Source organism: Globicephala melas, chromosome X (assembly GCF_963455315.2).
Source record: "Globicephala melas chromosome X, mGloMel1.2, whole genome shotgun sequence".
Lineage (NCBI taxonomy): Eukaryota > Metazoa > Chordata > Mammalia > Artiodactyla > Delphinidae > Globicephala > Globicephala melas.
Window position 1 is genome coordinate 86,121,290 of NC_083335.1, and position 11,798 is coordinate 86,133,087.

At 45.0% G+C, this 11,798-nt stretch overlaps 1 protein-coding gene across 4 annotated transcripts in view; it reads right to left on the minus strand.

The window, feature by feature from the left end:
• The window catches only part of JADE3 (jade family PHD finger 3), a 151,983-nt gene extending 143,141 nt beyond the window's left edge, over positions 1-8,842 (minus strand). The window contains exons 1-2 of one of the 4 annotated variants that reach the window (XM_060292764.2): positions 8,791-8,818; positions 4,688-4,778 (exon numbers count right to left, since the gene is read on the minus strand). The gene's annotated coding sequence lies outside the window, so the exon portion shown is untranslated. Of the gene's footprint in view, positions 1-4,687; positions 4,779-8,322; positions 8,439-8,790 lie in introns of those variants that run through there. The other 3 variants (XM_030849843.2, XM_060292765.1, XM_030849844.2) reach the window with 3 other exon arrangements.
• Positions 8,843-11,798: the final 2,956 nt, after the last annotated feature.

The following is an 11,798-nucleotide window of genomic DNA, read 5'->3' on the forward strand; positions in this document are numbered from 1 at the left end:
GAAGTGTTTGCTGGTTCAAATGATATGTGCATTTATAATTTTGATGGCTATTTCCAAGTCACTTTTTCTTTTTTTAACATCTTTATTGGAGTATAATTGCTTTACAGTGGTGTGTTAGTTTCTGCTTTATAAAAAAGTGAATCAGCTATACATATACAAATATCCCCACATCTCCTCCCTCTTGCGTCTCCCTCCCACCCTCCCTATCCCACCCCTCTAGGTGTTCTCCCTGTGCTATGTGGCTGCTTCCCACTAGCTATTCTACATTTGGTAGTGTATATATGTCCATGCCACTCTCTCACTTCGTCCCAGCTTACCCTATCCCCTCCCCATATCCTCAAGTCCATTCTCTACATCTGCATCTTTATTCCTGTCCTGCCCCTAGGTTCTTCAGAACCTTTTTTTTTTTTTAGAGTCCATATATATGTGTTAGCATATGGTATTTGTTTTTCTCTTTCTGATTTACTTCACTCTGTATGACAGACTCTAGGTCCATCCACCTCACTACAAATAACTCAAGTTCGTTTCTTTTTATAGCTGAGTAATAGTCCATTGTACATATGTGCCACATCTTCTTTATCCATTCATCTGTCAATGGACACTTAGGTTGCTTCCATGAGCTGGCTACTGTAAATAGTGCTGCAATGAATATTGGGGTGCATGTGTCTTTTTGAATTATGGTTTTCTCTGGGTATATGCCCAGTAGTGGGATTGCTGGATCATATGGTAATTCTATTTTTAGTTTTTTAAGGAACCTCCATACTGTTCTCCATAGTGGCTGTATCCATTTACATTCCCACCAACAGTGCAAGAGGGTTCCCTTTTCTCCACACCCTCTCCAGCACTTATCGTTTGTAGATTTTTTGATGATGGCCATTCTGACTGGTGCAAGTCACTGACTTTTAAAATGTCAGGGATTTTTCATTTTTAATTTTTATCCTAGGAGGAAAAAAAGGAAGCTGAGATTCTATCACCAGGCAATTTTCTAGAGAAATGTACAGCTCTAAGATGTACAAAGTGAGCCTTCTATTCATTTTCCCACACATGCTTCCTAGGGTCCAGTTGCATTTTCATGTAATGTATTTCAGGCCACAAGCTGGTTGTAAAGCCTATTTCAGGTGTGTAAAAGGTGTTACTTCTAAAATCTTCACAAGCAAAAGCCAAAGGCTGACTCCCCAAATTACTAGTCACTGGCCACTCTACAGCACAATGGTGGATTCTTCACAGCAACCACAGGGAGATTTTAAAATCTTAACCAAATAAAACATATCTACAGAGAATCCTTTGTCCTTATTATAATGCCTAAATAAGGATTTCTTCTCTTAGGTAAAACTATAAATCACATAAAGGTTATGAAGAAAGGATGCAAATGTTTCTCTCATCTTTCAGGTGGTGATGGATTCCCAGTTAGCCATCTTTTTGCTTGACTACAAAACCTAGTGCAGTCTAGTACACTACAGTTTTTGTGATAAAGCTTGAACGGGAGGTTGAGGAAACCCAGGGGCTCCTTTGATAATAGCCACACAAGATCAGTGAGCAGCCAAGCCATTCATGATGGTATCTACATCTAGAGCCACACTGTCTCCCTTTGGCTTCCTCCTAGAAAAACCATCACTCAGCTCCACACTCGATAGAAGAGACGTGGCATGATCATATTACTTAGTCTCAAGAATACACTACATTTACAAATGAGCATTTAAAATGATTTATCAAAGGAAAAGCTGCTATATTCATTAATAATTATTATGCATTACTGTGGTAATGGTCCCCAATTTTCTCACATCTCCTTATGTCCACACCCTGGAGGGTCCCCTCCCACAACGACTCTGGGCTTGGCCATGGAAGAACTTCTGTGGTTTGGCTGATGGGACAATATCAAATGTGACACAAGCAGACACTTGAGAAGTGCTTGTGCACTGGTGCTTGCTCTCGCTTGCTACTCTTTGTGCCTTTGAGACCAGGATGTTAACAAGTCCAGACTAGCCAGCTGGATGAGAGACCATTTGGAGTGGGGATGAGCCATCCCAGCTTAGGGCCTCCTAGACCAACCAGCCTGCCAACTACCAAATGTGTGAGCGAGGCCATCCTAGATCATCCAGCTGCCAGCTAACTATCCTCCCTGCCAAAAAAAAAAAAAAAAAAAAAAAAAAGAAGGAAAAGCTAATTGACATAGGCTACTTCAAAGTAAATATGTTTGTGGTCCACTACATATGGAAAGGGGAAAAGAACACTGATTTTCCCTATGAAGTTTACTCTGCACATAAGAAATAGTTTCAAACAGAAAAACCTGCAGTACCTGGATGAGAATAAATAAATATATAAGTATAGAAAAAATTCATCAGTCTTCCCAGATTCTCATAAATGCACTGTCTGCCATCACGGATGGCACACACCAAACACACACACACACACACACACTCCACAAAAAATTTCCATTTAGTCACTGAAGCATCTTTATCATGATATATTTAAGCCAAAGTCTTATATATTCAACAGTTCCATTTCTAACATGAACAACAACTCAGGTTTCCAGGAATCACTTTTTCCTTCAATTCTACTTTTTTTCCCATTTGACAGGGCTTGGTGAAAGCTGAAAGAGCTCCCTTAATGCAGCCTAAAAAGCATCAGATATAAGAGCCCAATTAAACCTCCTTCTAGAAGCATTCTACAGGACCAGCTTCTTCCAGCATCACAGCAACTCTTTTTAGCCATGTTAATGGTGGGCAGTAAAAATTGTTTAAGATCTACACATGGGACTTCCCTGGTGGTCCAGTGGTAAAGAATCCGCCTTCCAATGCAGGGGACATGGGTTTGATCCCTGGTCAGGGAACTAAGATCCCACATGCCGCAGGACAACTAGGACCGTGCACCACAACTAGAGAGTCTGTGTGCCTCAAACTACAGAGCCCACGCGCTCTGGAGCCCGCAAACCACTACTAGAGAGAGAAAACCCGCACGCTGCAACTAGAGAGGAGCCCGCGTGCCGCAACAGAGGATCCCGCCTGCCTCAACGAAGCCTGTGTGCCGCAACTAAGACCCGACGCAGCCAAAAAAAAAATCTACACATTTAGGCCAGAAACACTGCCTCTATTGGATCACAAAGTGGGACACTGAAAGGGAAATGACTCTCTTAAACCGCTTTTGTTTAGGCCTCACTAGATGCCTTTCTGGATTAAATACACACACACACTGAAAAACACCTTCCAGCAGCCTCCCCCAGTCCTTGGAATAAAACACAACCTCCTTAATGAGGTCCCATAAGGCCCTGTCAATTTTCCCCTGCCTATCTCATCTCTTTCCCCAGGTCCTAGCCAAACCTCTGTGGATTCTTTCTACATCTCTCTCCCATCTCAGTGCCCTTACAACACCTGTTGTTCCCTCTGCCTAGCAATCCCTTCTCTCTGACTTTTACCTTGTTTTTTCCTGCTCATCCTTCAGGCTCCAGGGCACCTTGCTGATCTCCCTCTCAGAAGCATTCTACCTCTTACTTGCTGTGTGACCTTAGGCACGTTACCTTTGCTTCACCTCTTTGAGCCTCAGAAAGATACCCTGTGATAAGCACTTAACACAGTGCTTAGCACACAAGAAATGGTTAACAAATCATCGCTGCTGTTATTGCTATTATCTCATAGTAATCTCCATCACAACTCAGTACAATTAGTAATTAGATATTTATTTGCAGAAAAATAGAAACACCTCCTTGGATTTCACCTTAATACCTAGTACCTTTCATGCTATTCCCCCCATACTGTATTTTTTGAAGGGAAGACAAAATGAATGTTTACAGAGCAATTATTTTTATTATTATTATTTTTTTGCGGTATGCGGGCCTCTCACTGTTGTAGCCTCTCCCGTTGTGGAGCACAGGCTCCGGACGCGCAGGCTCAGCGTCCATGGCTCACGGGCCTAGCCGCTCCGTGGCATGTGGGCTCTTCCTGGACCGGGGCACAACCTGTGTCCCCTGCATCGGCAGGTGGACTCTCAACCACTGCGCCACCAGGGAAGCCCAACAGAGCAATTATTACCTCAATTAATTATTATCTCGGAGGTGTGGTTTGGCAGATGAAGAAACTGAGGCATGGTGAAGTTAAGTAACTGGTCAAAATCAAGTGGTGGATTAAAATGCAAGTTGGCATGACCCCACAGTCTGTGTTGGATATGACACCAAAGGCTTCCCTAACTCATAAACCTTGTCATCTAAGAGCAGCAAGCCTCAGAAAAGATGGATCTTCACATTCACATACTTCCCAAATGACTCCCAGGTATCTAACTCTTCAAATCCTTAACCAGCTTGCTGTTCCAATTACCCCTGTAAACCCCTTTAGCACAATACTCTTCCCCTTGATTGAGGTGATAGATTTCCTTACTACCTTTCCACTGGCTGTTGAGCTCTCAAGGAGATGAGTATCTTTCACCTCTTATACCCCTAGCAAATATATGCTTGCTAAATAAATTAAATGAAAATGTTCGAGAATATATTATAGGTGCAAAGTTGGGGGAGTGGTGGAATGGATTTTCATAACTATTAAAGCTTGGCAGAGCTAAGAACAAACTTGACGAAAATGCTGACAAAAGGGGAGTTTACATTAACCACTTTTCCAATTGATACTGATTTCTATATTTAGCACCAGAGATTCCATGTGATTTACAAATGTGTGCTTTACAGCTTTAGGTAGATTTCACTCACCAATGTTCTGCTGCACCCCACAGCTGCACCTGGGCCACCCTCTGTGCAGATGCCTTTGACAAATACCAATCTCTCAATGGTTACTCTCAAACTGTTCATAAAAAGAAACAGAAAGAGCAAATGATAAGGCAAATGGGAACAAACTGTTAGTAAACGGTGACCTTGACTGAAAGGAATAAAGGAGTTCTTTGTACTATTCTTACAACTTTTTTTCTAATTGTGTCAAAATAAGAAGTTTTGAAAATCTAAAAAAAAAAATTTCCCAGGAGATTGCAACACACAAGGTCTAGTGTACTGGCCATGCTGGTACCATATTCTCTTGTCAGCTGTTCCAAAAAACACACTCCAGACTCGGGTTTCCTTGCCTATCAGCCAACAAAAAGCCCCTTAGGTAACAGGGCTCAGCCACGGCTTCTGGGTTGGGACAGAGATTAAATTATTTACTGCTTGAAGAGCACTAATGAACATATAGGTATCTCCCATTGGACAATGCCCCAGTACTATTTCCCCACACCAGGCCCCCTGCTTTCTTCAGTCCGCTACCTTTGAGTTCTTACTTTCTGTTTCCCAAGCTCAGCTACAGGGTCAGGCAAATTCTCCCCAGGACACTTCTTGCTCACTGTCCCCGGCAAGAGAAGCACAGAGGCAGTTTCGATGGTAAGAGCTTTGCTGCTGTTGTCTAAGGAGAGATCTACAGGAAGGAGGCAAAAATAACTATGGGGGAGTCACAAAGATTCCAGAAAAGAGAAAACTCAAAGCTAGTAGTTACTTGGTCTGTAATGACCACTTGCTAGCACCCTTTTATTCGTTCATCACTTCTACCTACTCATCCTAGACCTTCCCCACCCCACAAACCAGAATGCTTCAGCTTTCCCAGTCATTGTAAGTGGAACAACAGGTAGAAACTTGTAAACCATTCAAGTGTCCCATATTAGCCATTTCAGCAAAGTGCCACATGGGTGTCACCCAATACTCACCCCTCACTTATAAGGTGAGATAAGTAAAGGTCACAGTAAGTTATCCCCTGATGAGAGATTTTCTTAATGTAAACCAGCATACGATCTCTACCTTCCTCAGCTCCTGTTTTGTGTAAGCTCTATGAGGAGGTAGGTACATTATGTCCTATGATAATATTCAACCTCTGTATCCCTGATCAAGGCTTGTTAGAGTCCTTTGTAATGCCATGTCTTCAAAAACACCCAATGCCTTCTGCCTCCCCCAAAATACTTGCTTAGTTCCAGCCAGACCTCAAAGTAGCGTGCAAAAAGAAGAAATGCTTTCGTGTAGCTTAGGGTAGAAATGGGTTGTTAGGGTCAGTGGAACACAAAGGAGGGAAAAGACAAGCATTACCAAAGGAGATCATACTCAACCTACAGCCTTCAACATCCTTTGTTCTTAAATATTTTAACTTTTGCTAACTCATACATCTCAACTATGATGACAGCCCTGCACCATCACCTTTCTTGCTCCTGGGAACTCTCTACAGGCCAGAAGGTGGGTCCCGGTCACCCCTAAGGCTGCTTCCAAGTCACTCCCGGAGGCCAGATGATCACAAACACTTCAGGTAGGAGTGGGAGGCCCTTCTTCACTTTCCCCTACCTGTGAACAAGATTCACCAACTCCTACAGGTGAGAAGGCATTTACCACACTGCCAAGGCACAGCAACACGACTCAGAAAAGTGGGAGAACGAAAGTGTGGGTTCTAGGACCAGACCAGGACCCCTGAGTATTCCAGAACTGACTGGATGAAGAATGCAAGAAACTGTCAAGGCACCAATACTGGGTTAAGAGCACTTCTCTAGCAAACAAAACTGTAGAGAAGAGCATAGTTGAAGAAAAGGTGTCAATGATGGTAGCCAAGACTGAGAGCTCATGTAATTCTCTCACCCTTGGAGAGAGTCATTATCCTTTTACAGTTCAAGTATTTAAATTTAGAGCTCACTTTAAATGAAAAAGAAAATGATATGTTATAGAGGTAGAATACTCCTAGGCTAAACAAAAGAGAAAAAAAAAACACATTTTCACTTATCCAAAGAGTAATCCCATGATACTATAAAAGCATGAGAACTACACTATTCAAAAGGTACAGAGGCCTGGGATCCACATTCCCATTGTTTACAGATGTTATGAAAGTATTAAATAAAAACGCGATGCTTTGTTCAGGCCGACTCCTTTCTCACACCCCGCCTTCACCCCCAGGCTGACAAGAAATGGCTGCAGGGAAGGTATTTAAGAGAACTACTCTGAGAAAGTGGATTCTGGGTTGCTTAAACTAAGCCAAGATGTTGTGCAACCAGTCTTTACCTAAATTATTTTCCATTACTTTGCCAGTTTTGAGAGAAGCAGTTATCTTTATCAGGGAATGAGGTCGCCTTTCCCTCCAGGCCACTGGAATCACCATCAACACGGTTTTGATTTCTTACACAATCAGACGGCAGGGGGGTGGGGGGACGCGGGGGGAGACGACACGGGGACCTCATCCTCAGCTTCACAGATCAACGGATCTCACATCAAAAACAATCTCTCGAACATCTGAGACCATGGATTTCCCTGCAACTCAGAAATCCAGAGAAGCGGCCAAACAAGTTTCTTGCCAAATGCTTAGGAGCTGCATATGTCCCAGGGCTACACAATGATACCAACTTTTAAACATGCCTTCACATACCACCATTACGGTCACACACTCGAAATCCCGCCCCCCCTTTCCTCCTCACAAATAATAAACGCAGGTTGCCCGGTGCAATTTAAAGCCAGACTTCACCGAAGCAGTGCCTCTGAAAAGCGAGAGAAAAAGATTGGAGGGAGGCTATCTTTTCTTTTTTTTTAATCGATTGCCCCACGGCGGAGGGAATAAAACCAACTCGATTGCTGGAGAAAAGTTAACTTTGCCTTGCCCAGAGATGGGAAATTTTTCCCATAAGACTGGCAAAGCCCTCCCGTTTTCGCCACCCCCGCCCCCGGACCGCCCGGCGCTCACCGCGGATCCGGACCCGGAGCGCCGGAACAATGACGCGAGGGGGAGGGAAAGTTCGCCAGCCCGCGGGGCGCCCGGGCTCACCGGGGACCTCGCCGCCGCCCGCACCGCCCGGCCCCCAGTCTCCGGGACTCAGTTCTTCCCGCCCCCCAACATCGAAACAGTCAGGGCGCGCCCCCGCTCCCCGGAGCATCCGGCCCCAGGCGGCCGGCAGAGCAGGTCCTCCCGCCGCGGGTCTGACCCCGGGAGCCCCGAGAGCAGGCAGTGGACCGGGAGGGAGGGGGCGCCAGGATGGGGCACCGGAGGGAACGGCCGCAACAGTTATGGCGCTCAATTCCTGCCCGAGTGTAGCCGCAGCCGAGCCCGGCCGGGCGCCCCCACCACCCCTGCCCCCGCGCCGGCCACCCGGCGCTGCGCCGGCCGGCCGAGGGACCACCGGGCACTTCACCTCAGCCCACACACGCTCTCGGCCCCAAGGCGGTGGGGACGCCGGAGGCCACCGCGGTGAGGAGCCGAAGCGACCCGGAGCGCGGCGAGGCTGGGCCGGGACGTTGCGCTCCGCGGCGCCCGTTTCCACTCCCTGAGGCCGCCACTCCCGCTGCCCACACAACGCGACGCCCCCTAGCCCGCTCGCCCCGCGTCGAGCCTCAGTGGCGCCTACCTTTGCGCAGCTCGGTCGCCGCTCCTTCCCGGCTCCACACTCGGGCCCGGCAACGTGCCTGGCGAGTCGGGTAGGGGTGGTAACCGCCCCCCGAACCGCTCGCTTTCTTCTCTCCCCTCCCTCGCACCTGCCCCCTAATCTCCTCCCCACCCCCGCCCCCCGCCCCCCGCCCCGCCACGGGATCCGCCGGGGCCGCCCCCAGTGCCTCAGCTCCCGCCCTCGGCCCTCGCCCGCCCGGCCCGTCAGGCCTCAGCGCTGGGCAGGCGGTTGGGCGGCGGCGGCTGCAGCGGCTGAGGCGGCGGCGGCGGCGGCGGCGGCTGAAGCGGCGCGGAGCACTATTGTATTCCTGACACTGTGCGCTCCCACGCTCCGCCTCTTCCCCTTCCTTCCTCCCCCTGTCCCCCCACCCCCCGCGCTCCACTCACAACCCACCCCCCCGCAGCCAACCGCTGTCCGCGCTCGCCCTACCCGACTGGCTCCCCGCCGTCCGCCCGCCGCGCGCTCTTCTGGCGGGCTGGGCGCCGTCGCTACCGCCGCGCGCCTCGAGGCTCCGCCCACTTAGTGCTCCCGCACCCGCGGCGCTGGGCTCCAGGTGGGTTCCTCTCTGCTCCTGCTGGGCGCGCTGCTGTCGGGAGGAGCCTCAGCGCCTCTAAGGGCCGGAGACGCCGACGACCGGGAGGTTCCTGGGCCGTGTTGAAATACTACCTAAGCTTTTCATGGCTCCTTTCAACTCTAAAGTTGTATAAGTGGACCCTCATGTATACAACTCTTGTCGGCCACTATTGATTTAAGTCGTTTGCACTTGAATTACCTATAATAATCAAGCCAAAGTGGCTATTAACAGAATAAATTTATTCAGTTGCAAGCACAAGTAGTTTATGATGTGTGGCTTTTTGACGAGTCAACTTGGTTAGGCTACAGCCTCCATTTATTCAATCAAACACTAACCAAGGTGTTGCTGTGAAGGTATTTTCATGTAATTAAAGCTCCTGATCAGTTGACATAAAGTAAGGGAGATTATCCTGGATAATCTGAGTGGGCCTGATCATTCCTTTCTGACTGCGTGCCCTATAGATTTTGGATTTACTTAGCCTGCCCCACATTTGTAAGCCAATATCTTATAATTAATGAATGAATAAGAGAGAGAGAGAGAGAGAGAGAGAGAGAGTGTGTGTGTGTGTGTGTGTGTGTGTGTGTGTGTCTATAGCTATTGGTCTGCTTCTTTGGTGGAATACTGACTCATACAAATGTTTAAGCAACAAACCCTTTACCATGAACTCATAATTGTCATTTTCATTTACATTTCTAGACTAAACAGAAAGGTAAGCTCTATGTCATAATATGCAAATGTGTGAATTCTAAAATATTCATGGTCCTTCAGACTTACCTCATTTTATTATACTTATTTTGAAATAATTATAGATTCACAGGATCTGTAAAAAAAATATTACAGAACAGTCTCATGTAATCTTCACCCAATTTCCCCCAATGGTAATATCTCACATAACCAAGATATTGACATCGGTACAATCCACAGGCCTTATTCCGATTACACCAGTTTTACATGCACTCGTTTCTGTGTCTGTGTATATAGTAGTGCGCAATTTTATCACATGTAAATGGAATCATACCTTTTGAAACTGGCTTTTCTTCACTCAGCATAATTTCCTTGCGATCCACCCAAGTTGTTGCATGTATCAATAGTTCATTCCTTTTTATTACTGAGTAGTAGTATTGCTATGGATGTACTACAGTTTGTTTAACTATTTACCCATGGACGGACATTTGGGTTGTTTCCAATTTTTGCCTATTAAGAATAAAACTGCAATGAATATTCATGTAGAGTTTTTTGTGTAAACATTAGTTTTCACTTCTCTGTGACAAATGCCCAACAGTGCAATTTGCTGGGTCGAATGGTATAAGTTTAGTGTTATAAGAACCTGCCAAAAATTCCAGATTGTCTGTACCATTTTACATTCCCACCAGCAATGTATGAAAGATCCAGTTTCTCTACATCTTTGCCTGCATTTGGTGTTGTCACTATATTTTTATTTTAGTCATTCTAATAGGTGTGTAGTGATACCTCTTTGTTTTAAATTGCACTTCCCAATAGCTGATGATGTTAAATATCTTTTCATATGCTTATTTGCCATTTGTATATCCTCTTTGGTGAAATGTCTGTTCATGTCTTTTGCCCATTACATTTTGAGAATTCTTTATATATTCTAGATACAAGTTTTCTGTCAGATATGTGGTCTGCAAACATTTTTCCCAGTCTGTAGCTGGTCTTTTCATCCTCTTAAGAGATTTTGAAGGCCAAAAGTTGTAATTTTGATGAAGTCCAACTTATCAATGTTTGCATTTATGTATCATGATTTGGTGTCATGTCTGAGAAAAATTTCACCTAGTCCTAGGTCCCACAAACTTTCTCTTGTATTTCATTCTAAAAGTATTATAGTTTTATATTTTACATATAAGGCCATGCTTCATTTTCAATTAATTTTTGTATAAAATGTGAAGTTAAGGTCGAGGTTCATATTTTTGCCTATGAATGTCTGATGGCTCAAACACAATTTGTTAAAATAACTATTTGTTCCTCCACTGAATTGCTTTTGCACCTTTGGCAAAATCAGGTGGGCATATTTGTGTTAGGCTATTTGTGTGGGGCTATTTCTCCATTCTCTATTCTGTTTTATTGTTCTATGTGTCTATCCCTCTGTGAATACCAAACAGTCTTGATTACTGTAGCTATATATTTCTTTATTCTTCTTCAAAATTGTTTGAGCCATTCAAGGTCATTTGCTTTTCTATATAAATTTTGGAGTGAGCCTGTCTATATCTACAAGAACCTTGCTGGGATTTTGATAGGAATTGTGTTGAACCTATAGATCAATTTGGGGAGAATCGACATCTATACTATATTGAGTCTTCTATCCATAAACACGATATGTGTGTCTCTCAATTTATTTAGATCTTCTTTGACTTCGTTCATCAGCATTTTGGAATTTTCAGCATGCAGATCGTGTACATGTTTTGTTAAGTGTATATCGTATTTCATTTTCTTTGGCGTGATTGTAAATAATATTGTGTTTAAAATTTCAGCTTCTTTATTCATTGCTCATTATTATTATATGGAAATGCAATTAATTTTGGCTGTTGATCTTGTATTCTTTGACTTTGTTGAACCCACTTACTAGTTCTAGGAATCTTTTTGGTAGATTATTTGGGATCTTCTACATAGACAATCATGTTGTCCATGAGTCTGGACAGTTCTATTTCTTCCTTTCCAATCAGTATGCCTTTTATTTCCTTTTCTTGCCTTATTGTGCAGACTAGAACTTTCAGTACTATGTTGAATAAGAGTGGACATCCTTCCCTTGTTCCCTATCTTAGGGGGAAATTTGCCATTAAGAAAACTGTTAGGGGGCTTCCCTGGTGGCGCAGTGGTTGAGAGTCCGCCTGCCGATGCAGGGGAC